Source organism: Hyperolius riggenbachi, chromosome 2, assembly GCF_040937935.1.
Source record: "Hyperolius riggenbachi isolate aHypRig1 chromosome 2, aHypRig1.pri, whole genome shotgun sequence".
NCBI classification, from domain to species: domain Eukaryota; kingdom Metazoa; phylum Chordata; class Amphibia; order Anura; family Hyperoliidae; genus Hyperolius; species Hyperolius riggenbachi.
Window position 1 is genome coordinate 122,275,968 of NC_090647.1, and position 22,443 is coordinate 122,298,410.

Genomic DNA, 22,443 nt, shown 5'->3' on the forward strand with positions numbered 1-22,443 from the left:
AACAGAAGAATACCAAGAGGATATCGAATTGGACTGAGGTCCACTTTGTTGAATGACGACCCGATTTTCATACAAAGATTCTTTGAAATATTGAACAAAAGCAGCATTGATGTGATGGCGCTGACCATTGAAAGATTATCTGTGCATTTGAATAAACTTAAGGTGGATATATCTACTGCAACTAATGATCTAGAGAGTTGTGCCAATGATTGTGAATACATTGATATAATGGAGGAACTTGATAACAACATAGAGGACGAAAAGATTGCCATCTCGGATAAGAAGAAGAAAAAGATATTAAGAGATGTTGAAGATTATACCTTAGATCAGGTCTACTCATGGAAGCAAGATAGACGCCAAAGGAGAAACCGTTATCAACGTCCCGCCGGAGTAGAGGATGAACTGGTTGACCAGAGTTACGCCACATCCGGCAGGGGTATGCGACCCGGAAGCACAAGGGACGAGTACCCACTGAGGCGCCGCTTTCCGCAGCGGCAGAATAGTGGAGAGAGACCGGGCAGAGGACGCGGAGGAAGCCGTGGACAGCGCGAACACCGTGGGCGGCGTGGCCGCGGTGGCGCAAGAGACTTAGCCTATAGATACACGGCATCCTCAGACTCAATGACGGACGACTCAGGCAATGAGCATACAAGACCTACGCAAGTAAACCAATCAATCCGGGACATTGCGGGCACCAGCACTGATCACAATGTGGCACTACCACCGAGAGAGGGTTATAACACGCGCAACCGGCCGAAGGTGAGCAATGTGATAAACATTTCGAACTATGTGTTATCCCCAGCTGAGTTATCAGTATTGGAAAAAGGATTAGGTTTTGTCCCTGTGTACAGTGATCAGTTATTTGAATGGGAAGTTGCTTTCTATAAATTTATTCGCACACTGAAATTGAAAGTACACTTTAAAGACCAGCCCCGCAGTAGTGAGCACAAGCATGTTAATGTTGCAAGGTACCTGAATAGATCAGATTGGACTCCTGATGTGTGTTGCCCAGCAATAGATGCATTTGAAAAAGCAGTGAAAAATGAGGTGAAAGCAAAGTGGGACAATAAAAAAGTACGTAGTAATCTCACGGTAACAGAAAAGCAGGCACTTAGTGCACTTCGTGACAATTACAGCATCATTATATTAAAGGCAGACAAGGGGGGCGCAACAGTTGTGCAAGACAAGGACAGCTATGTACAAGAAGGATTGAGACAAGTGGGTAACATCGAGCACTATGAGCGGTGCGAGAGTGATCCAACTAACGAGGTAAAAGCGAAAGTGGACTTCCTGTTAGCGTGTGCAGTTGAGGATGGGACTATTCCACAACAAACAGCAAAGGGATTGACCACTGATTATCCTTGTGTCCCATTGCTTTATCTCCTTCCTAAGATCCATAAGGGGCTGCAGGACCCTCCAGGCCGCCCCATTGTGTCCAGCCGTGGGAGTGTATTGTATCCACTGGCGGGTTAACTGGATGGCTATTTACAAGAGATTGTAAAGACTTTTACACATTGCCTCAAGGACACCACCGATCTACTATGTAGATTGGGGTCTTTGAATGAACTTCCTGATGATTTAATTTTTTGTAGTCTAGACATTCAGAGTTTGTTTACTGCCATTCCACAGGAGGAGGCCATTAGCTGTGTCGAATCGAATTTGCTAGATATGAATTTGACAAACTCAGAAGTGTACTTTTTGCTGGATGTATAAGAGTTAATTCTCAAGTTCAATTATTTCAAGTTCCATGGGGAGTTTTATTTTCAGAAGCAAGGGGCAAGTATGGGTTCACCAGCTGCCCCTTCGGTGGCAAATATATTTGTGGAGTCCCTCGAGAAAAAGTTTTTTCTTAACAACCTGAGGTACAAAGAATACATCTACCAGTATTTCAGGTTTGTAGATGACGTATTAATTTTATGGAAGGGACCCATGGCTACATTGGAAGAAATGGTGGGGGAGGCCAATATAGGCCACAGCACCATTAGGTTTACAATGGAGACGTCGAGTGAGATGGTCAACTTCCTGGACGTTTCCATTTCTAAACAAGAGAACAAGTTTAGTACAAAATTATTTAAAAAGCCCACCGATCGTAATAACTTATTGAGAAAGGATACTTATCATCATCCACATACCACAAGAGCCATCCCCAAAGGCCAATTCTTAAGAGCCAAAAGAATTTGTTCCACGCCTGAGGATTATGCTCGGGCAGGGCATGAGTTGGTAGACAAATTTGTTACCAAGGGTTACCCACGGGATCACGTAGTGAGAATCCAGGAGGAAGTGGGTAGGTTGGAAAGAGAGAAGTTATTGAGAGGCAGCAACAGAACAGGGGGAGGTGATAAACGGATACCATTTGTCATGCAGTTTGGTAAAAATACCCCATTGGTTAAAAAAGTAGTGAGAAAGTTTTGGCCTGTACTTAGCAGCGACCAAGGGGTGGGAGGCCTTTTTCAGGAGCAACCTGTGTTCGCCCTCAAAAGAGGAAGGACTATCCAAAACACTGTCAGGAAGGTGGATACGGACACCAGTCCTACCAGACACAATCAACAGAAGAATGGTACGTTTGCCAGCCGTCTGAGCCATAAGGCAAGTATAAATTTCTGCCTAGAGCGCAGGAGAAGGCAGGAGCGCAATGCAAGGGGACTACTCGCTCCTACTGCAGAGTGCTTTTTTCTTTCTGTCAGCTAGCACAGCTGACACGTTCCCAGTGTTCTGCCTACTGGACCGCCATCTCTCTCCTTCAGTGCAGTGGAGTCTCCTGAATACAGCTCAGCCCAGCCTTTGTCCCTCCCAGCCTGCCCAGTCAGACTTCGTCTCCGCCTCCAGCCCTCTGTTGCCACCGCAGAAACAGAAGCAAGACAGCTCGATTCTCGAGCAGAGCAGAGAGCAGCCAGCATGACAAGTGACAGCTAGATCAGTGTCCCACAGTCCCAGCACAGAAAGGTTTGTGCTGCTGAGTCTCTGCACTCCTCTCATGTTGTGTGTACTTGCTGGCTGCCTTATCCCACGTGCTGAAAGCATGTGATGCCAGCAGGTCTCTCTCCCTGGGGACAGGCAGGAACTGTCCCTTCCTGTGAGTCTCTCTCCCCCTGGATTTGTTTTTGCTGCATCCACTGTCTGAGCTGGTCCGCTGCTAAACAGACAGGAGTCATGGGGGAAGGGAGCCTTTTTATCAGCACACATACTCCCTGTCCAGCTATGACCTGGGGTCAGCCTAATTAGTCAGCTCCCCTCCTGCCCTTGTCTTCCTCCAGTTCATTTCTAATAACCCTAAAGGCACATACCCAAGATGTAACTTTGGTGTGAAATTTTCTCACAACCAGCGATTTCTCGTTCGTGCCCGTCGTGTGCCGTGCGCTAGGAATATAGATTAAGAAATGCTTGTTTGTTGTGTTGCCGTGGGTTACCTGATCCATCTTCCAGCGAGTATGTACCTTTAGGTTTCTTTTAAAGGATACCAGAGCTCAAAGCATTAGGAGAAACTGGGGGAGCGAGCAGGCATGAATAGTGAGCTGTCCTGACGACCACCATTTCTCTGCCCCCTCCTTTCATACCTAAAGCCCCTTTGACAGCCTCTTCCGGGTCGCTGGAGTCGGGCATGAAAGGAGCGGGGCAGAGGAGAGCAGAGGGGGGGGGGGGGGAGCAGTGGGCATCAGGATAGCTCACCATTCATGCATCCGTCTCTCCTAATGCTTTGCGCTCAGGAAACCTTTAACTAGAGGCACGGTGGCATAGTGGATAGCTCTCTCGCCTTGCAGTGCTGGGTCCCTGGTTCCAATCCCAGCTATCCCGCTATCTACACAGAGTTTGTATGTTCTCCCCTTGTCTGTGTGGGTTTCCTCTGGGCACTCAGATTTCCTTCCACATCCCAAAAACATATAGATAGGTTAATTGGCTTCCCCCTAAATTAGCCCTAGACTACAATACACACACTACATGATACATACATAGACATAGGACTATGGTAGGGATTAGATAGTGAGGCCTTCTGAGTAGAGTTGGGCCGAACGGTTCGCCGGCGAACGTGGTTCGCGCGAACGTAGGTGGTTCGCGTGCGGGTACCGCACGCGAACCTTTTGCGGAAGAAGTTCGGTTCGCCCCATAATGCACTGAGGGTCAACTTTGACCCTCTACATCACAGTCAGCAGGCCCAGTGTAGCCAATTAGGCTACACTAGCCCCTGGAGCCCCACCCCCCCTTATATAAGGCAGGCAGCGGCGGCCATTACGGCCACTCGTGTGCCTGCATTAGTGAGAGTAGGGCGAGCTGCTGCAGTCTCTCATATAGGGAAAGATTAGTTAGGCTTAACTTCTTCCTGGCTGCATACCTGTTCTGTTCAGTGAGCCCTCAGCCCACTGCATACCTGTACTGTGATCCTGCCACTGCATACCTGTTCAGTGATCCTGCCACTGCATACCTGTTCTGTTCAGTGAGCCCTCAGCCCACTGCATACCTGTACTGTGATCCTGCCACTCCATACCTGTTCAGTGATCCTGCCACTGCATACCTGTTCTGTTCAGTGAGCCCTCAGCCCACTGCATACCTGTACTGTGATCCTGCCACTCCATACCTGTTCAGTGATCCTGCCACTGCATACCTGTTCAGTGATCCTGCCACTGCATACCTGTTCTGTGAACCCGCCACTGTATACCTGTTCTGTTCAGTGGACCCGCCACTGTATACCTGTTCTGTGAACCCGCCACTGTATACCTGTTCTGTTCAGTGGACCCGCCACTGTATACCTGTTCTGTTCAGTGGACCCGCCACTGTATACCTGTTCTGTTCAGTGGACCCGCCACTGTATACCTGTTCAGTGAACCCGCCACTGCATACCTGTTGTGTTCAGTGAACCTGCCACTGCATACCTGTTCTGTGAACCCGCCACTGTATACCTGTTCTGTTCAGTGGACCCGCCACTGTATACCTGTTCAGTGAACCCGCCACTGTATACCTGTTCTGTTCAGTGGACCCGCCACTGTATACCTGTTTAGTGAACAAGCCACTGCATACCTATTGTGTTCAGTGATCCTGCCACTGCATACCTGTTCTGTGAACCCGCCACTGTATACCTGTTCTGTTCAGTGGACCCGCCACTGTATACCTGTTCTGTGAACCCGCCACTGTATACCTGTTCTGTTCAGTGAACAGTTTGGTGTGTCAATGTGAAGCAGTACCTTAATTACACTACCTGATTGATGTATACACATGCAAGATGTTTTAAAGCACTTTAGGCCTGTCATTTAGCATTCAATATGATTTCTGCCCTTAAAACGCTGCTTTGCGTCAAATCCAGATTTTTCCCGGGGACTTTTGGCGTGTATCCCACTCCGCCATGCCCCCCTCCAGGTGTTAGACCCCTTGAAACATCTTTTCCATCACTTTTGTGGCCAGCATAATTATTTTTTTTTTCAAAGTTCGCATCCCCATTGAAGTCTCTTGCGGTTCGCGAACTTTAACGCGAACCGAACGTTCCGCGAAAGTTCGCGAACCCGGTTCGCGAACCTAAAATCGGAGGTTCGGCCCAACTCTACTTCTGAGGGACAGCTAAGCGAAAAGGCACTGTACAGCACTGCGGAAGTTGTTGGTGCTATATAAAATAATAATAGTGCCTCCCTCTGTGTTCTTCTGAGCCACTCCGTTCTACCGCTGTCAGCCCCAGAAGTCAGGAACTACAGCACATGCGTGGCCCTGGCCATGCGTTTCCTTGGTCACACTGCTGTGGCGAGGAGTGTACTGCACCTGCAAAGTTAATTAAAGCTTATAACTATAAAGGCGCAGAATGGTCCTGTCCACTAGAGTGCAACCAAGGAGATGCATGGCTAGGGCTGCGCAAGTGAAGTAGTCCCTAACTGGCTCAGTGTGGAACTTTACTGGAGTTGGCTGCAGGAGAATGGACCAGACCAGATGGACACTAAAGGAACATATGGACTGCAGGGGCCGAGAGGAAGCCCCAGGTAAGTAAAATCGATTTTTTTAGGCCAATTCAGGGGTACTTTAAGTATTGCAGATAATGAACAGGGTCGTAATCTGCACTTAAGTACCACTGAATTGGCACCCAAAAAAGTAGATTTTATTTACTTGCCTGGGGCTCCTTCCAGCATCCTGTAGCCTGTCAGGTCCCTCAGTGTCCCCCCGGTCTGCTCGCTTGTGTTGCAGCCCCCTCTGAAAGCACTAGTTGCAGCTACTGCACATGCCCAGTCTTGGCATCTGTGGGCCTCCTTGATTGTGCTCCCATCACCTGTATTTTCTGGTGAACCCATGCCGCGATAAGTGTATTTTCTGATTTTATGGTAAAACGCTGCTGCAATACAATTATTTTTTTTCGGGGGGGGGGGCACAGGATTTCTCGCCTGGAGTGACAAAATGGCTAGAGGCACCCCTGAGTTGCAGCGTGTGTTCAGCAATAATAGGAGGCAATTCCATCTCTCATCCCCATACAGGAAAGAAAGTACAAATTAGAAAGAGGTATTCTTGTGCAAGCACATATGTTGTTTATGGTTTAAAATGTCAGTGTGGCATGATGTATGTAGGCATGACCACACGGGCAGTAAGGGTACGAATTCAAGAACACAAGCGATTTATTGGCAGATAAGGGAAAGAAAAATATGAGACTTCTGTGTCTAGACATTTTCGTGATGCTAGACACAGAGTCCCACAATTAAGATGGATGGTGCTCGACTCCCTGGATTTACAGAGTTGTAGGGGAGATAAAGAGAAGTTACTGCTCCAAAAAGAAGCACGATGGATAAATTACTTGGATGTTGTGCATCCAAGAGGGATGAATGAACATGTACAGTGGAAATGCTTTTTATGATGCTGTGTAGAGGGTCTTTTAGAAGGTAGCTAAGTGAAGTTAGCGGTAAAATTGATTATACAATTGATTATTGATGTGACTGGACATTGTTACAGCCTTCACCTTTCTTTTTTAGGTCGGTGTCTACGGGTTGCCCTAGTGGAGTGCCCTAGGATTACGGTCAGTCAAAATTTATTAGATGGGTAGCCTGATACAGGAGTGCCCTTATGAAGATAGGTTTTAAAAAAACAAAAAAACAAATAAAGTTAAGAGTTGTGGTAATTTTGTACTATTTATATGCATTTATATTTCATATATATTTATGGAGAGCCGATGTAATGGGCTAGCATTGGATAGTAAGGTGTGGTTATTGTATAGTTAATGACCAACGCCCCTAGGTGAAGGAGTGTGGTCTTGGTGCTATTATAAATGTGGGTGTTGTGTTTTGTCTCATTATACAACTGATGAAGAACCGCGAAGGTTCGTAACATGTAGTGTTGCTCCACCACGAATATATGCTTTGAATAGCAAGCCTGTTGTGTGCCGCCTCTTCACTGTATGTAAGTTTCAATTTCCCCAGGGGGGTGACCTGGGTGAGGCGCAGCACCGGCAAAATCAGGAATATTCTTCCTGAAGTTGTTCCAGGACTGTGATCTACTTCCCTGCATACGTATGCCTGTACCTGAAAAATTTTCCGGTCACAGATCTGACTTCCGAAATTTTAGGAGTAGAGTGTTATCATACTTTGAGTTGAGACCTAATTCTTCAGGAACTATGGCCCAAAGGGTTACCTTTATTAAAACCTTGTTATCTGGTGATTCTCAGACCTGGGCGTATAGCCTTCCCACCAGTCACCAGGCCCTAACCTCTGTAGAGGAATTTTTTTAAAGCCATGGGTATAATTTACGATGATCCAGACATTGCCTCGACTTCTGAACAGAAGCTCAAACTGTTACGTCAAGGCAAGAGTCTGGTTGAAGAGTACGTTGCTGAATTTAGGAGGTGGTCAGTATCAGCCAGGTGGGATACCTTTACCCTTTTAGATTGTTTCATATCAGGGTTGTCAGATGAGGTCTCCGATCTTATGTTAAGTCAGCCTGAACCTAAGTCCATCGATGAGGCCATTTCATCGGCCATCAGAATAGATCACCGGCTGTGTTATCAGAGACAGACCCGGGGTAGGAACTATGCGAGAATGGTATCTCACGCTGCGCCCCCTATGACTCCACCTCCTCCCGTTTCGCCTCCACCTGAACCAATGCAGATTGGTCGGTCAAAATTGTCTCAAGTGGAGCGGAAACGCAGGATAGCAGAGCAGCTTTGTCTTTATTGTGCAGAGGGGGGTCATAGAGTACAGAATTGCCCTAAGAAATCAGGAAACGCTACTGCCTAGGAGTAGTTGGGGGTAATATCCTAGGCGTGCAATTTTTACCCCTAGATGATAAACGTTTGCTTCTTCCTTGTACTATTTCATGGGAAGATAAGTCTGAAGTCACTGAAGCCTTCATTGACTCGGGCTCAGCGGCTAATTTTATGGATTATTAATTTGCAAAAAAATTGGGTATTCCGGTCACCCCGGTAAAACCTCCTATTCAAATTACGGCAGTAGATGATTCCCCTCTGCAGGGTAACAGTCCTCTGTCACAGACCCCTGAGGTGGGAGTCGCTATTGGGGTGCTGCATAAGGAAAATTTGATTTTTTTGTGTGTTACACATGACAACCTCCACGATCATCCTTGGCATGCCTTGGTTACAACTTCACTCCCCTCAGATAAATTGGGCCACTGGTCAGCTAACGAGCTGGTCGTCCCATTGCTTTCATCATTGTTTAGCGAAGGTAACCTTGGGCCAGACCAAGATTCACATGGAGGGAGTACCAGATCAGTATTCTGAATTCTCAGACGTGTTTTGTCCTAGATCAGCTGATAAACTTCCTCCACATCGCCCTTTCGATTGTGCCATTGATCTCCGGTCTGGTTGTATGCCCCCCTAGAGGTCACCTCTACAATTTATCTGGGACGGAGAAATTGGCCATGCAGGAATATATCCGCAGAAACTTAGCTAAAAGGTTCATTCGCCCTTCCCGGTCACCTGCTGGAGCAGGTTTCTTTTTTGTAAAGAAAAAAGACAGAGGCCTTCGACCATGCATTGATTATCGGGGTCTGAATAAAATCACAGTAAAAAATCGCTATCCATTACCTTTGATAGACGATTTATTTACTCAGGTCACCAATGCTAAGATTTTCTCAAAATTGGATTTGCGGGGTGCATACAACCTGGTACGGATCAGAGAGGGCGATGAGTGGAAGACGGCCTTTAACACACCAGATGGGCATTACGAGTACCTGGTGATGCCCTTCGGGTTGTGTAACGCTCCGGCCGTCTTTCAGGAACTCATCAATGAAGTGTTCAGGGAGGTTTTGGGTAAATTTGTCCTGGTATATCTAGATGATATACTAATCTTCTCAGCTAACCTCACGGAGCACCGGGCTCATGTCAGATTTGTGTTGCACAAGCTAAGACAAAACATGCTTTATGCTAAGTTGGAGAAATGCATTTTTGAGGTAACATCTGTCGCCTTTCTGGGGTATATAATTTCTACCTCGGGCCTTTCTATGGACCCCGCCAAAGTCTCTGCTGTCCTGGAGTGGCCTCAGCCAGTGGGACTGAAGGCTCTCCAGAGATTTTTAGGGTTCGCAAATTACTATAGAAGGTTCATAAAGGGGTACTCCACAGTCATTGCACCCCTCACCAGTCTCACAAAGAGAGGGGCAGATACCAACCACTGGTCCCCCGAAGCTCTGGCTGCTTTCTCCACTCTGAAAGAATTGTTTTGTTCAGCACCCATTTTGAGACACGTCGACACCTCCTATCCCTTTATCGTAGAGGTGGATGCCTTAGAGGTCGGGGTGGGGGCTGTGCTGTCTCAGCGTTCTGGGTTGCAGGGAAGATTACACCCGTGTGCCTATTTTTCACGTAGGTTTTCACCAGCAGAGAAAAACTACGATATAGGCAACAGGAAGTTCCTAGCCATTAAATTGGCCTTTGAGGAATGGCGTCATTGGCTAGAAGGAGCAGAACATACGATTACAGTTTACACTGATCACACAAATTTGGAATACATTGAGGGGGCTAAGAGATTGAGTCCCCGTCAGGCTCGGTGGTCACTGTTTTTCTCGAGATTCAGATTTGTAATTACGTATACTCTGGGTAGTAAAAACATTAAAGCAGATGCTTTATCCAGATGCTTTGAGCCAGAGACAGCACAGTCCTCAGACCCAGAGACTATTATCCCACAGAAAGTGGTATTGGCTGCCACAGAGACCTGGAAGAACTGGATGGAGACTTTAAGTCCCTTCCAGCCGGATGTCCCTGGGGGAAAACCTGAAGGGGTCATGTTTGTACCATTGCCGTTTCGTCTCCAGATATTGCAGATGTTCCACTCCCACAAAAATGCTGGACATCCTGGGGCCTCCAGAACACAGGACCTTGTTGCTAGGTGTGCTCGGTGGCCTTCTTTGGCAACTGACTGCAAGGAGTATGTGAGAGAATGTGCAGTATGTGCAAAATGTAAACCCTCCCGTCTGGCACCTGTGGGAACATTGCAGCCTTTGCCCACCCCGAATGAACCATGGACCCACTTGTCCATGGATTTTGTGGGTGAGCTCCCGAGGTCTGAGGGCATGTCGGTCATTTGGGTGGTAGTCGACAGATTCAACAAAATGGCCCATTGCGTGCCTCTGAAAGGACTCCCCTCGGCCCACGAATTGGCCGATCTTTTCATCATGCACATTTTCCGGCTACATGGCATTCCGGAAAATATAGTGTCAGATCGGGGAGTCCAATTTGTTTCTAAATTTTGGAGGGCATTCTGTCATCAATAGGGCATGGAACTGTTGTTTTCGTCGGGCTACCACCCACAGACCAATGGTCAGACCGAGAGAATGAATCAGTCACTGGAACAGTTTCTAAGGTGTTATGTTGCGGATGCGCAGAATGATTGGGTCAAGTTTTTGCCATTTGCAGAATTTGCACACAATATTTTGAAAAGTTCTTCCTCTGGATTCTCTCCATTTCAGGTGGTAACCGGAAAGTTGCCTAGGTTCTCCCCACTGCCAGTAGCTTCTACTCCATTTCCAGCTTTGGAGGCTTGGCAAAAGTCATTTAGGAACATTTGGGGAATCATGAAGGAGAATCTACAGAAGGCTTTTCAGAGTCAGAAAGGTCAAGCTGACAAGAAACGTTCCATTGAGTGGAAGTTCCAGCCAGGAGACTTGGTCTGGGTGTCCACTCGTCATTTGACTTTAAAACAGCCTTCGCCCAAGTTAGGACCCAGATTTGTGGGTCCTTTCCCAGTAACCAAGAAAATCAACAATGTTACTTATGCCATTGACCTTCCTGCCAGTATGCGTGGGGTGAGATCGTTCCATGTGTCCCTGCTTAAGCCAGCAGTGCATGTAGATTCCACTCCTCCTCTCCCTGTGATGGTGGATGACCAACCTGAGTATGAAGTGGAAAAGATTTTAGACTCACGTATTGTACAGAACTCAGTACAGTATTTAGTTCACTGGAAGGGTTATGGCATTGAGGAGAGAACATGGGTACCTGATTGTCGCATGCATGCGGACAAATTAAAGAAGGAATTCCACGCCCTACATTCTGAGAAGCCGGGTAGGAGCTTTCCGGAGTCCACTCCTCAGGGGGGGTACTGTGAGAAAACGCGGAAAAGCCGCCGCGGGTACTCAGAGCAAGGCGGCTGATTCCGCGTCCAACACGGCAGGTTGCGCGCGTGGGCCTGCATCTACTAGCATGACGGAACACGGAGAAACCGCCGCATGTCCTGAGAACAAGACAGCGGATTCCGCGTCCGATGCGGCGGTTTGCACGCATAGGCCTACATCTGGCAGTATGGCTGAACGTGGAGGAACCGCCGCATGCTCTGATAGCGGTGCGGCTGGTTCCGCGTCCAGCACAGCGGATGTCTTACAGCACAGGTCTGGTGTGGCTGGGACTGATAGTCCACACAGGTTCAGAAGGACGCGCGCGCGCGTTGAGAGGCAGAGCTTTTATGACAGCCAGAAGGGAGTCAGCTGACAATTCCACCACTTCCCATTGGTCCAGCACTTAGGGGAGGCGCTGGAGAGCGCCTTGCTATATATACTGGGTGCTGGTCTTTCTCTGGTTGTCTGCCGTTGCGATCACTACGTGGTAGCACTCAGACCTTTTGTCAGATTCTGTGTGATTCTTTAGACCAGTTCATGGGTGTTGATGATCAAGGACCTCACACCCCAGATTAGGAATTCTGTATATCATTTGTGTTATTCTCTAGACCAGTTCCAAGGTGTTGATGATCACGGACCTCACACCTCAGATTAGGAATACTGTATATTATCTGTGTTATTCTTCAGACTAGTTCCAGGGTGTTGATGACTACGGAGCTCACACCCAAGACTAGGAATTAGCTTTATCATCCTGTTATAACTTCAGACTAGTTCCAGGGTGTTGATGATCAAGGAGCTCACACCGTTAGACTAGACTATTGTTGATTATTTGTTATGACCTTCTGCTTTCCTGACCTCTCTTCTGATCTCTGATTTTATACTTCGCTATATCTGATACTCCGTTGCCAAACCCTGCTTGCCTTAGGATTCCGTATCAGTCTCTTTCCTCTGTATCTGTTCTGTCTGTCTGTTACCGACCTGGCTTGTCCGACCTCGAGAACTATCTCCTCTGTTTAGAGATAGTTCACAGATCTGTCAGTGACACTCCACCATTGGTGTCATTTACACTCTGGTCCTTCCCACTCTCAGCCTGACTCCTCCCCTTGGGGAGCCTCAGGCCATTGGAAGGAGCCTGTTCTTTGGGCAGTATCTTACTGCCTTGCACCCTCTATACAGGGAGCTCTCCTCAAAGTATTACTGTTGCACCAAACACTCATATTACTCAGGTGTCCAGAGGTTAGAGATATATCTGATTATCGGTGATACTGCAGATCATCAATAATCAGGTATATATCTGTATTCTCGGTGATACTGCAGATCACCGGTAATCAGATCCTCTCTGTGTTACACTGATCGTTACAAGGTTAAAATAACTTTCCAGCACTTTTCAACTAAAAAAGTACCTAAAAGTAAATGAAAAAGTATTATTAAATTTATTTTGAGCCTTTTCTTGCTTGCTGGTGGCTTAAAGGGCATTTTATTGACAAATTTAAAAATGTCACCTAGGAGTAAACTCCGGAGAAAAATGTAATTGCATATGGGCCAGTATGTTAACCCTATGTCTGCTTCCATGAAAGCAGGAAGTAGGAGATTTATTGCAGGATTTGTATCAGCTATTACACAGAAATGTTTTCTTTAAAGGTTGTAATGCTGTTGCTTATATTTCAGAACTGAGTTCAGGTCCACTTTATAATGTACCCGAGACGACATTTGACAGGATGAGATAAGCATGTGTTCGGTATGTACAGTGTCAAACATATAAATAACTAGGCTGTGTTCGATTTTTATTTTTCTGCCTTCAAGAGTTAACCTTCAGGCTGTAACAGTGTCACTCTTGTCAGAACCTTTTCAGATTATAGCGTAACCCTCACTGATAAGGAATTACAGCCATAAAACTCTTTCATGCAGAGAACAACTTCTGAGTACCAGAGATAGATAAAAAAGGTCAATAGTTCATAGATTTTTAGCTCTGGGACACTTTATAGACTGCCATAGAGCAGAGACAACAAAACATTAATTTACTTTGTAAATGTTTAAACAGAAAACAAAACCATGGATTATATATAAAAAAATATTTTTTAAGAGTAGGAGGAGGATAGATACAATGCTTGTCTCATCAGTTAATTTTAACCTTGGGTTCACCTATATTGTTTCCTTCTTATAAAGTGTTACAGAAGTTTAGCTATTTCACTGAATGTCATCCAAACAGACCCCTGGGAACGCATGGGACTATTATGGCAGGTTTCTACAGTAAATATAGCCATAAAGAAAGCATTGCAGACTGTATTACTGCACCTTCAATAGAGAAACGAAAATAATACTTACTGTATCTCATTATCATTCACTAGTAAAAAGGCCCACCCATTAAAAAACGGGCGCTAGGTCACAGCCACTACCCCCTGCAATGCGCGCACATACGCGTCCCGCTTGCTTGTTCCCCACCACTGTCTGAAGTATATGCACATAAGGAGCTGCTTGCTTGGCAGTTGGAAAAAGCTGTTATTTCCCACAATGCAATGAGAACCTCTGTGAACCACACACAGCAAACTGTCAGATCCGGCCCTGTGTCCTAACTGCCCTAGCTGTGCACATGCTCAGTACAAAACAGCCAGGGACACACAACCATTCAGTTGATGACGCAGGGACACTTGCATTTTATTGTATAGGATAGATTTAGAAGAGATGTTTCACATTAGTATATTACTGTGGTTTTAACCACTTGAGGACCCACCCTTTACCCCCCCTTAAGGACCAGCGCTGGTTTGATTGATCTGTGCTGGGTGGGCTCTGCAGCCCCCAGCACAGATCAGGGTGCAGGCAGGGAGATCAGATTGCCCCCCTTTTTTCCCCCCTATGGGGATGATGTGCTGGGGGGGTCTGATCTCTCCTGCCTGCTGTGGGTGGCGGGGGGGGCACCTCAAAGCCCCCTCCGCGGCGAAATTCCCCCCTCCCTCTCCTACCTGCTGCCTCCCCCGGTGATCGGGGCTGCACAGGACGGCTATCCGTCCTGTGCAGCCAGTGACAGGACGTCCCCTGTCACATGGCGGCGATCCCCGGCCGCTGATTGGCCGGGGATCGCCGATCTGCCTTACGGCGCTGCTGCGCAGCAGCGCCGTACAAATGTAAACAAAGCGGATTATTTCCGCTTGTGTTTACATCTAGCCTGCGAGCCGCCATCGGCGGCCCGCAGGCTATTCACGGAGCCCCCCGCCGTGATTTGACAGGAAGCAGCCGCTCGTACGAGCGGCTGCTTCCTGATTAATTAGGCTGCAGCTGGCGACGCAGTACTGCGTCGCTGGTCCTGCAGCTGCCACTTTGCCGACGCACGTTATGAGTGTGCGGTCGGCAAGTGGTTAATACAGGTTATATTTACAGTGACAGTCTGTCCGTTAATTAGGACAGGTTGGAAATACTATATAAAAGCACAAACTCATGTAGATGAGTGAGAGAGAGAGAGACAGAGAGAGAGATGGACAGAAACAATGGAATGACATAAAGGGATACATGGAAAGTATATCACTGTGTTTAAAATGCTGGTGGTTCATACATAATAATGCTCCCATAAATGGAGGCAGGGCCAGATTTCTGGAAAGGCTACAAATACCTCGGGCATGGGCGGATGCAAGCAAAGGGACATCTGGACATGAAGGAGGGGGTAATACATATGAAAGAGGGTGAAGATGGGGAGAACACATGAAAAAGGATGCCCAAGGGAGCTCTTCATGAAAAAAGGGGCAGCTGTACATGGATGATACACATGGAAGAGGGGGCTGCACAGGGAATGGGAGGGGCACTGTGGCACAAGAAGGGGGAGTCACAACATACTTGGCCTAGGGGCACAACAATTATACATCCGCCTTGGATGGAGGAAAGAACACCCAGATTGCTAGAGGTCTCTCCTGACCTTGCTGACCTTGAGCATGCAGAAAAGAGTTAAGAGGCCACATACTGTATAGATTTAGATAGCTAACAAAGCAGATATAGATAAGGATCTACAATAATGTTCATTCTCACTTTTAACCCACCCTGAACTCACAACATTTAGGAAAATCATTTTCTGGTCAGTGGTTCCAAAATCAGGATTTTGAAGCCAAGAAAAACACAGTGGGAAAATTTAGGGAAACTATGGATTTTACTCTGTTATTGTTGAATACAGATAAACATATGTTCATGTTCATATAAAAAGTATTTTCAGTATGTACTATTTTAAAAATCAGTTTTAATATATGGTTTCCTATTACATTCCTGGTGGCTTCCAGTGATTGGCTGCTTTGTAAACTTGAGTTTGTCTGGCATGGAGTATATATTTACAGAATTAAAGTGACACCGTAGCGAAAAAAAAAAACTTATGAGATGATGAATTGTATGTGTAGTACAGCTAAGAAATAGAGCATTAGTAGCAAAGATATGAGTCTCATATCCAGTAGTTTCCAGTACAGGAAGAGTTAAAAAAAAGACTTCAGTTATCTAAGCAAAAGAGCTTCTCTGAGCTCTCCGACCCAACTTGGATTGGAGACAGTCCTACCATATTTTCTGAAGCACTTATACAGCAATATAAAAGTAAATTGCAAATATGACAGAACTATGCAATGTGATAAAAAGCTATATATATGAAAATAAAACTATCAGACTATTGTCTTTGCTACTAATGCTCTATTAATTATCCGTACAACACATACAATTCATTATATCATACGTTTTCGTTTCTGTTTTTTTCTGCTTCGATGTCACTTTAAAAGCACACAGTGTCCATTTTAGGAGCTGCCACTGTTACTGGTGCCTCTATATTCCTCACACTGCAGCATGTCTATAGTAATTCTGACTTCTGAATGAATGGTGTTGGGCATAGATCATACTGCCAACCAACCTAGACAATTCAGGTAGACTGTACTTTCAATCAGGGCCGGCGCTCTTTGTAGAGGCAATGGGGGCAACTGCCCCGGGGCCCCGACCACTGCTGAGGCCCCCGCAGTGCCGAGCCTGCTCCATTCTGCCTGCTCCTCGGGGCCCTGCAAGTATAATAGCCATATTTACCTATACATCTCGGTGGGTGAGCGGATGGGCAGCGGCTGCACTTTGAGACATCTCCCAATGATGTCCAGCATAAGTTCCCCAAGTGGCTCCGGCACAGCAATGCATGATGTAGCGGGCTTCATTTACTTCTGGGTCCGCGCTGCCGAGACTCCGATTCAGCCTCTGTCGCAGTCTTATCTCCCCCTGCAACGGTGCATATAATAGGAGGTGTCACTAGAGGGCATCATAGAGATGAGACTGGGTTGTGACTGAGGTCCTGCGCAGGCTCAAAATGCTCCCAGCCACGGGAGCACAACGGGACAGCGCACGCGGCCAGACTGCCCCTACTGGAGAAAAGAGGCATCTACTGGAGGATCTTGGTGGCGGAGGAGGATGGCCAGGGACGACCGATTAGCCTGAAGGGGGCTGGAGGAAGCCCCAGGTATGTATAACATTTTTATTTTCATTGTCTCAGGTAATAACTTACAAACACATTTAATATACAATCTCCCGGAAAGTAACCTGTTTGTAAGTAGGGGACCGTCTGTAGTCTGAATTGCCTCTGATAGCAGTCCAAACTTAAAGCGGAATATAACCCTGCATTTCAACTTTGCTTTAAAACATTATTTACAGCATATTATATGCAAAAAGCATTTTTTTTACTAGACCAGCATTGGAAGGGTTAAACACAGAGATTTAAAGTTCCGTGGAGAGATATGCAGAAGATCAGATAGATACATTCTATTTAGTTAAATGTATCTATTGATAAATGTTACACACTCTTTGGCTGTCCTCCAAGCTCCTTCTCAGTCAGAGACAGTGAGTCACATTCAACACTTAGATACATTTATGTAAACAAAATGTATCTATGTCAGCTTCGGATGCGTCTGCAGAAATCTCCAGGAACTTTAAAGCCCTGTGTAACCCTTCCAATGCTGGTCTAGTAAAAAAAAAATGCTGGTTGCATATAATATACTGTAAATAATGTTTTAGAGCAAAGTTGAAATGCAGGGTTATATTCCGCTTTAATAATATAAATACTGCTACATTTATGAGAAAAGGTCTATTTCTTGAAGTGAAGCTTGGTATCTGCTGATGTAGTGGAAACATAATGTAAGGATGCACACATCACGCGGGCTGTAAGTATGTGTTGTAAACATACAACCTCTCGGATTCACATACGTATTTTCTCTTCTGTTGTAGTTTGTGGCTGTCCTGGTCTGGACAGCATGAAAACCACAGCTTGCAATACACACTGCTGACAGTCCAGATGAGGAGGGTGTGGAAGCATTTCTTGGTATCTTAAAGGAAGTGAAAAGGACCATCCCTAACCCCTTTATTCTTATCAATAGCTGAAACTTATCACAGGTTCACAAGAAGCCCGACTGGCACGATTCTAACTGAATTTACTAGTGTGCACACCATTAACCCACATGGGAGAAAAAAGCTTTACAAATGTTATTGTAGTGTATTGTATAAAGTATTGCTGGGAGCTGTCCATTGATTACATACAGGCTTTATTTTCAATGAATATAACTTTTACTGGGTTTCAGAGCAATAATTAGATGGAGATTAGTCAGCATCAACTACATTAAAAAGATGCACAGTTTTCCTACAATGTAGTCAGTTAACGCAAACCAGAATGTAGTCAGTTAATGGTAACCAGTGTGGCTGCACTGCGCAGGAGGTGCCAGTAGGGCTTGTGCTTACAGAGTAGCATGCAGACATTCCTGCATGGAGAAAAAAAACATGCATGGGCAGCTCAGTGCTACTGGGCAGACGCAGGCTGTCCTTTGCACCTGCACAGACAGTGCAGCCACATTTGTACATGGAGGGGAGTGCCACCGAACGAATATTCAACCTATGAATATTTTAAAAAGGGCCCCAGCAGAGGAACATTGGGTCATTGAAAGATCATAGAAGCCAGGTCCGTTTTTAAGCAAAGACATTCCATACTATTGCCTGGAGTGCCATTCATCCTGGGGCACACCATGCCCCTGATTTAGCCCGCCCCTCAAATGAAGCCACCCCCTGAATGAAAGAAAAAGACTGGGTCTCTACCTGAATAAATGCAATTGTAGCACTATTTTATTGCACCATAGTGACAAAACCACACGACGTTTCGGCCATCAGGCCTTTATCACACTTGATAAAGGCCTGATGGCCGAAACGTCGTGTGGTTTTGTCACTATGGTGCAATAAAATAGTGCTACAATTGCATTTATCCAGGTAGAGACCCAGTCTTTTTCTTCTGTTGCTGTGGACTTTTTGCACCGTGAGGGATCCGGGTGTGGACTGGTTGACTCCCTGGCTCAATTATATAATCACAGTTGAGCTCCTGGGACTGCTTCTTTTTTCTTGCCACCCCCCTGAATGAAGCCATGCCTCCAGGAGTGTTTGTGCCTCCTTATGTCCCCCTTTGTGCTTCCTTCAGTCCTCTAGTGCCTTTTTCAGTCCCCCGTGCCACCTCTGCTCCCCTGTGCCTCCTTCTGTCCCCCCTTTCTGTCTTCTAGTGCCACCTTCAGTCCCTTTGTGCCACCTCTGCCCCCTGTTTGTCCTTTGCGACTACTTCTACTCCCTGTGCCTCTTTTTGCTCCCCTATGCTTCCTTCTGTCTCTTGTGCCTTATTCTGTCCCCCTTGTGCCACCTCCCTGCGAGGGGGGGGGGGGGGGGCAGCTGTTGACTTAGGACTTCTTGCCTGGGGTGACAAAAAATGTTAGAAACGGCTCTGATAGAAGCTTGTGGGCTATCCAGAGGCTTCCCCTATTGAGGTAAGTATTTAACTTTTTTTTCCCTAACTTCAGATTGTTTTCAGTGGACCTGATATGCAGATAACAGGTGACTCTGTCACAGACAGCCATGGGCAGCACTGAGTGGTTTTCAGAAAGCAGATAGAGGCAAGGGAATCTGTGAATACTGATTTACAATCAGAATTTAGAGGAACATCTTCTAAGGTGAAGCAGGACATTTTGGCGCTTGTTACCCTCCCCGCTGCGCTGGATATGGACACCGCTATAGCTCTATTACTAATAGCTCTGCAGCCCAAATGGCAGTTTAAACACTGTGATTTGGGTGCCGGCATTACCTGGACCCCAAATTACGTGTCCTGAGGTCAAACAAGGTAATCAGTAGGGGAATGTATTTGATATACCCGAGAATAAACTTGGGCTGGGGGAGCCGTCCCTTTCCCTCTTCCTGAGCCCAAAATCAATCGCGCCATGATAATTAGTACTCTTCCAAGGTATTATGTAATGTCCCATCTTCAGTACTTGTCTCCATGGAAGATCTTCACCTAACTCCTGTACCAGTGACAGCCATAACTTTTTGGAATTCATCTTGTAACTCTTTGTCCTGGTGCCATCTGTCACAGGGATGGATATACCTCCCAGCATTTTTGAGTTAAGAATGAGGGACAGTTTATGTCACACCCCTGCCACACCGCTAGTCACGCCCAGCCACACCCCTAGTCACACCCAGTCACACCCCTAGTCACACCCAGCCACACCCCTAGTCACGGATATAACAAAGAATTCAAAGGCAGAAAATGTTGTTTTATCATTCAAACCACAGTGATCCTATCTATCTATCTATCATCATAAATTTTATTTCATAATAACATTTAAAAGTAAGAAAAATATTAATTTTAAAGATGAGAAAAAACTTTAGAGTCAGTTGAAAGCATTTTTTTTTCAAGAGAAAAACACATATTTACATAGATTTATACATCAGTCCTGAAAGAGGGACCAATGAGGAAGAAAGAGGGACAGAGGGACTAGGTTCCCAAAAAACAGCATAGTGGGAGCTATGGGTGGAGCTATAGGGATAGGAAGTAAGTGGAAATTTCCTTCCAAAGAGGACACAGAGCATAGTAAAAACCTTTCCAACTCCCCTCTGTACTTCCCATGCCTTGGCCTCTACTTTACTTCATCTCTGTTCTATAATTACTGATGGTGTTCCTGAACTGGCCTGTACAGTGAATACCTCAGATATTTCTGCTCATACTAAGATGTCCATTTTTTGAAACTTTTCTGAAGTTTTTTCATCTGTTTTGGAACATAAATAGAACCATTTGTCATTATCCAGGTTGTCTTGAGTTTTTGTTTTTTTGTGTTTTTGTTTCGGACAGTTTATGTATACAAGACGGTCACACAATGAAGTGCCCAAATGCTGAAGTCACAACAAGGGCATCTACCTTCTCATTCTGTGCTTCTTCTGTCTTAGGGCTTGTAAATATCTACAACGCATGTCGTTCATCGGGGATCAGGAGCTGAGCCCTGATTCACACAAGCACGTCAGCGGTGTAGCTGACGACATGCTGTCTTGTTATGCGTGGGAACGACGGAGAGATGATGAGCAGTGCATGCAGGCCATCAATCAGTGGGTGGGGGTGTGGCGCGAGCAATGGGATCAGCGTCATTGGGGTTGGGTACATCCGTCCGGCGGATCGCTGGTGGGTTGAGTGTCAGGAGATGTTGGTTGCCGTACACACGCCTGATTGTCAGCTGAGGCGGTCACTATGGCTGGCTCAGCCGACTTGAGTCAGGCATGCGTACGCAGCTTTAGAACATGGGAGAATCAATCAGCTACGACAGGGCAGCTGTGTGAGTTTAAATGTTGAGAGGTTGAGAGGTGTTTTGCTAGCTGCCATTGTTTAACTCTTATATGACCGTGTCACGCCGATGGGAGTGATCATGGCGGCAGCCCCAGGACCACCTCGGCGTAAAGTCCTGGGGCGGGGATTTGCAGGAGATTGCACGCGCTGATGCACTCTCATCTCCGCTTGGATGACGGAGCAGCGATCGCCACTAGGAGACTGTTAGACGGCGAAACTGCCGTCTATTTACTCCATACAGTGCTGCAATCTGCGGCAGTGCTGTACTGGGGACAGCCGTGTGACATGGCTGTCCCCCTGGAGGCAAGGAAGCTATCGCACTGATTGGCTGGCGGGGGGAGGGAGGGTTTAAAAAAATAGGAACATTTATTACAAAAATAAAGAAATATTTATAAAAAAAACAAACAAAAATATTGGAGGAGCAATCACAGTCCACCAACAGAAAGCTCTGTTGTTGGGCAGAAAACTGGGGTGGGGGGGATCACATGTGTGCTGAGCAGGGCTGCTCAAATCCGAATCCGGGAGACATCCGGATAGTTATATCCGGATATCTCCCTGCTATCTGTTCGGGATGGGCGGCGTGGGGGGTCAATCTTACCTGTCTGACGTCTTCTTCGGTCCGTCCCTCAGCGCCTCCCACAATGCGGTCCAAGCGGCGGACACGTGATTACAAACACTTCCTCCTTCCGGGTTGAAGGAGGAAGTGTTTGTAATCACGTGACGCGCGTGGAGCGCATCGCGGGAGGCGCCGAGGGACGGACGAAGAAGATGTCAGACAGGTAAGATTGACCCCCCACCCACCCCGAACAGGTTTACTGGGAGATATCCGGATAGCAATACCCAGGTATCTCCCAGATCCGGATTTGAGCAGCCCTAGTGCTGAGTATTACAGCCCTGCAGCGAGGCCTTAAAGCTGCAGTGGCCTATTTTGTGAAAAATGGCCTGGTATCTTGGGTGGGTTTAAGCCCTGGGTCCTCAAGTGGTTAAAGAGTTAAATACAATACAAATACTTTTGTTCAGAAACTCTCAGCATTTCTTTAGAGCTTGTTGAGATGTTCCATAACTAGAGCCCCTAGTATGACAAAGCACTTTCCTAATTCCTACCCACATTGTTTACAAGACAGCCTGATAGTCAGCAGTTATATCATAGTGATAACAGTACCACTGCATACAGGACTCTGGCACTATCCAAGCCAGGTTTAAAAGGACACCTGAAGTGAGAGGGACATGGAGGCTGCCATATCTATTTCCTTTTAAACAATGCAAATTGACTGGCTGTCTAGCAAAACCTCTGTCTCAAATGC

The 22,443-nt window shown here is 46.4% G+C and overlaps 2 long non-coding RNA genes across 2 annotated transcripts in view; one reads left to right on the forward strand and one right to left on the reverse strand.

Annotated features, from left to right (window-relative positions):
• LOC137544050 (uncharacterized) overlaps positions 1-13,963 on the reverse strand; it is a 79,192-nt gene extending 65,229 nt beyond the window's left edge. The window contains exons 1-2 of the long non-coding RNA XR_011025705.1: positions 13,840-13,963; positions 11,188-11,293 (exon numbers count right to left, since the gene is read on the reverse strand). This is a non-coding gene — a long non-coding RNA (uncharacterized lncRNA). The remainder of the gene's footprint in view (positions 1-11,187; positions 11,294-13,839) is intronic.
• On the forward strand, positions 2,848-18,020 carry LOC137544051 (uncharacterized). Its single transcript, XR_011025706.1, has 4 exons — positions 2,848-2,943; positions 6,930-6,973; positions 13,183-13,252; positions 17,731-18,020. It is a non-coding gene; the product is annotated as an uncharacterized lncRNA (long non-coding RNA).
• Positions 18,021-22,443: the final 4,423 nt, after the last annotated feature.